The 5000-nt window shown below is 41.3% G+C and overlaps 2 pseudogenes; one reads left to right on the top strand and one right to left on the bottom strand.

Moving 5' to 3' along the window:
* Positions 1–2598, top strand: part of LOC138027113 (uncharacterized) — a 3479-nt pseudogene extending 881 nt beyond the window's left edge.
* Positions 2599–4679: 2081 nt separating this feature from the next.
* LOC138026362 (uncharacterized) overlaps positions 4680–5000 on the bottom strand; it is a 9860-nt pseudogene continuing 9539 nt past the window's right edge.

The following is a 5000-nucleotide window of genomic DNA, read 5'->3' as shown; positions in this document are numbered from 1 at the left end:
GCTAAGAAAATTGAAAGAAAAAGAGAAGAGGAAAGAGAGGAACAGAGAAAAGAACATAAAAGAAGGCAAACAAAAGAGTGAGTTCGCAAATTTCGGGAGAAAAGAAAACTTGCCAATGATATGCAACTCCATCGGCATTTCCTTCACGAATGTCTAAGAAAAGGGCTAGGGACAAGGTCACCCCCACGTTACCGAAATCACCCCGGAAAAAAGCAGAGGTAGTCCAAACTTTGGCAAACAGTCCGAGCACAAGAAGACTTTTAGAAAAACAAGGTTTTCTTCAGTCATCTGTGGACAAGCGGGATACAGAGGCCATGAAGAGTATAGTGACAGACTTAGCAGATGGGCTGGCAAAGGTTAAAGGAGCCAAATCAACCCACCAAAGAGCTGCATATGGTGTGGCATGTTCTCTGGCATTTGGGGCCTCTGTTAAGAAAAATCGCCAACAAAGCAGAGTTTCAAAGCTGGTTGGAATAAAACGGCAGCAGGTGTCAAAGGGAATTTCTAAAAGAGACAAAGTTTTAAAGGGAGACGAGGCTTGTTGGATCGTGACAAAAAGGAAAGTCAGGATGGATGCAGTTAAAGACGAGGAAAAAAGGCTGATTTACGACTACTGGACTCATCAAGCCAGCCGTCCAACAGGGTCTAAGAAAGATAAGATGCGCCAGCGGGTGAGGAAAGGAGAATATGTGGAGCATGCAAAACACGTTCTTGAAAAGACCCAAACAGAGTGTTTCCAGGAATTTCAGCAACTTCATCCAGAAATAAAAATTAAACAACGGAAATTTGAAGAAATGAAGCCATTTTTCGTGAAAGGGGCCTGTGAAAGAGACAGACAGTCATGTCTATGCAGGAAGCATGTCGAATGTAAAATGTTATTTGATAGCTGTATGAAGTTTCGGAAGTTCCCAGAACGTAGTAACGAAGAACAAGTTCCTCATTTCAATTTTTAGAATGAAGTTGTTGACTCAACCCTCTGTGAAAAAGAAAAAGTGGCTGCCCACCATCGTCTGGAGTGCATAATGCGAAAGTGTGATGATTGTGGCGTTAAGAAGCTAAAATTATCAAGGGATGAAGAATCAAGAGATGTTGTGGTGAAGTGGAAGAGATATGATTAAGTGACTGTACAGGACAAGAATGGAGAAGAACGAAGAAAAACTGCACTGATAAACAAGGAAACACCAGTGAATGAAATGTTTAAGTACTTTTTGGAACTGCTCGATGAATACACCTACCATTCTTTCATGGCTGAGTGGCAAAAAGATGAATTTGATAACCTTTTATGCAGTCTCCCCCTAAAAACTATACATGCCGTTCACAAGATGAAATCCAGTCACAGTATTTCCACCCCAACAAAGTTTCCATTTATGTTACCACTCTCTACAGTCATGCAAATCTCCAAACCGATGGAAAGGAGAGTTCTGAGGAAAACCCCTCCATCATCAAGGAACACATTTTTGCCTTATTGGATGACAACACACAAGACTACCATTTTGTTCACCATGTACAAGACCTCATTCTACACTACCTCAGAGAAGAAAATCATTTAACTGTGGAGAACATCCATGAATTCACTGATGGCTGTGCTGGACAATACAAGTCTAAGCACACCTTTGGCGACCTTTCTTGCTGTCTCGCCGATTTCAGATGCCACATCGACCGCCACTTTTTTGAAACATCTCATGCTAAGGGAGAGCAAGATGCAGCCGGTGCTAATGTAAAGCAGCGAGCCACTCTTGCTGTACTTCAGAGAAAGGTTACCATTTGTAATGCCAAAGATTTGTACAACTATTTGTCTGAGAATTTCCAGCTGCCCACATCAAGCTCTGGAGGAATTGCCCTAAAGAAGCGTGTCTACATTTACATCCCAACAGATGGAGAAGGTTCAGTTCCAAGGAAAAGACAGGGGCGTTCCCTTCAAGCTATCAAAGGCATAAGAAAGATCCACTCAGTCCAAACAACGCCAACACAGTGCAAAGTTTTCACGAGACTCCGCAGCTGTGTATGCGATCAATGTAAACTGGCCAACAGTGAAGCCTGTGTCAACTCTGCATATGTCGACAAGTGGCAGGAGACAGAGATAACTCGCGATGGCCAGGTTGCTGTGACAAGGCAGAATCAAGATGCTGCTGATGCTGACCAGGTGAATGGCATAACTGATTTGGTGGAGGCAGGAAGCATTGTAGCGATTGCAGCGGCTGATGACGCATACTATGACTACTACCTTCTAAAAGTAACCAGTTCTGGAGCAGTGTCCTTAGAGCATCATACCATTGACGACTATGGTGCTGCTTATCAGAAGGGAACACTTGTTCTTAAAGGCAGCTTTTTCCTTAGAGACAACATTATAGACATGACTTATAAATTAGACAAAAAGAAGGCCATAGTGCACGCAAACACAGTACGAGCTATCTGTGGCGAGCTTGTGCTGATCAGAAGACAAAGAAAAGAATTGTACAAACTCTCGCCTGCTCAGCATGAGGAAATCATGTCTGTTTTTTTAGTACTTGCAGTGTTATTTTATTTGTGCTGCAGTGTTTTAGTAACTTTTAATATGTTTCAAGATGATTATTGTATAATTTGACACTTAAAATGACGTTATAAACCAAAAATGGAAAACGACCACGCCCAAAGTGCATTATGGGTACTATATATAATTTGATTTTTTCTCAATATTTTTCACTAAAAAAAATTGAAATTATATCCTGAGCATTCCTGACAGTAAAAGAGACTATTTCACATCAAAAATTTCCTTATTTTAGCCTATGTTACGCCTTTGTACCCCTGGATCTTGCCACTGGTCTAAATCTCTCCTTGTAAAGAGAAGGAAATAAAGCGCACAAGTGGTTGAGCAAATTCTCTGCTTCGCAAAGGTGCCACTGTTTGATCTCGCCTTTTAAAAGCAGATAAATAGCATGGACAAAAAGAACATAGTGATTGAAGTAGGCATCTGGCAAAAGCAAGTAGAGTGATGGAATTCCATAGTATAAGAGGAATGATCACAGTTCATTTGCTTTCCAATAAGCAAGTGTTCGGTAATGGAACGAGGGATCAGTCTGCTGATTTCAAGGGTCGGTCGTAATGTGCTGAAGACGTTCGTCCAAAGTCTCGGATACATGGCTGATACTATACGCTTTTCCCAAAAATGACAAATTAAACCATAACTTGAGCAACAACTTTTGAACCCCCAGGAGAACACCATGCATGTAGTCGCACGGCAAAAAAAGCCTCATTCACCAATAGTTTTACCAAATAGTGAACTCTAAGAAAATCTGAAGTTAACCTTCCATTTTACCATTTCAGAAAATGAACGGTGAATTTAATTTTCACTATCTGTGAACGTAAGGAAAACATTCAGTTTATCCCGCGTTTTCCTGCACGAGGAAAAGCCCGTTGAATAGCTTGTTTGCCGGAGTGTTTTTCTGTAGTTTTCCTCACGGAGTGAACACGGCATTTTCCTACGATTTTCCATCAGTAATTAGTCACGGTGAACACCATGAAAACATGATGTTCACAAGCGGTTTTCTTTCACTGTATGAGGCTGGTAAACGGCTTGTTTTCTTGATCGTTTTCCTTCAGTTTTCCGCGACGATTGAACATGGTGTTTTCATGTAATTTTCCAGTGGTAATTTGTCACGATTAACGCCATGAAAACATAATGTTCACCAGTGGTTTTCCTGCATTGTGTAACGCTAGTAAATGCCTTGTTTACCTGATCGTTTTCCTGCAGTTTTCCAGAACAAGTGCACATGGCGTTTGGTTGAAACATTAATGGAGGGACTAGTTATGAATCTTACAACCTTCAAAAACGACAACAACGTTGTCGCAATCGATGTTGAATTGACTGTGACAGTGCACAATTTATTACTTTCGCTTGGCACGGATTGGCCGTTTTTATGCTAGAGACGTTAAAGTCGTCTGAGACGTTAAAGTCGTCTCAAGACGACTTTAACGTCTAGTATAAAAACGAGAAATAAGACAAACGCATTAACGTCTGACGACTTTAACGTCTTGTTTTAAGTGCGTCGTTTAGACGCACTTAACAGACGACTTTAACGTCTCAGACGTTAAATGCGCCTAGTATAAAAACGGGCGCCCTAACTTGGACGCATTTAGCCGTGAGTCCTTTGTTAATCTGCACTTCCTTCCTTCCTTGCTCTCTTGGTCGACAAGACAAACAAGCCATGCACCGAGGCTAAATCTAATTCCTCGTCCATCGCCAGAAAATGCTGATTTCTAGACTGATTTCTGTCACAAAAAAATATTTGCATCTGTCCTTCCAGGCGACGTCGAGACATAAATTTGAGAAGCTGCAATTCCGCCACGTTTATTTGCTCATATATTCGTGTGTTAACGTTTATTTGGTGCCGAGTTTGCTCGTGCCCAGTGTCTTCCGATAATAGAACCTAGTCATTTTTTTAGCAAAATCTTGTTTTTGTCCGTTAGTTTGTCTACTTTTATGCGTCCCGTTTTTATGCCAGACGGCTTTAACGTCTCAGACGTCAAATGCGTCTTGACGACTTTAACGTCTCAGGCATAAAAACGGCCATTCGCAAATTAATTACGCAGAATTTAATCGAAAGATTTGATTGGTTGTATTCTCGAAAAAGGGTTTGTTTTGTGCACCGTCAAGGCCAAAAATGAAACAAAGAGACGTGTTGAGTTCATAACCATCTACATGCATTAACAATGGTTGAAATTTTCCCGCTGGAATTAGTCGCAGTTAACACCGTGAAACTTGGTCTATCAGTGGTTTTCTTAGACTCTATTACCAGCCGCTGTTTCGGGAAATGAGCAGCCTACGGTTTCTTTCATTGTGTAACACTACCGAACGCTTCTTGCCTCCGGTTTGTAAAGTTTTCCTGAGGGTTTGGTTACTAAGCCATCGCAGGTAAGTAAAGGTGTATGGACGACACATGGCATGGACAACATGGCGGACAGTTTGAGAAAGGAATTTTTGTTTTACTGGAATCACATCACCCCAATGCCAGGATATTCAA

Source organism: Montipora capricornis, chromosome 12 (assembly GCF_036669925.1).
Source record: "Montipora capricornis isolate CH-2021 chromosome 12, ASM3666992v2, whole genome shotgun sequence".
NCBI lineage: Eukaryota > Metazoa > Cnidaria > Anthozoa > Scleractinia > Acroporidae > Montipora > Montipora capricornis.
The sequence above is the reverse complement of the archived record's forward strand: the minus strand, read 5'-3'. Positions and strand labels throughout refer to the sequence as shown.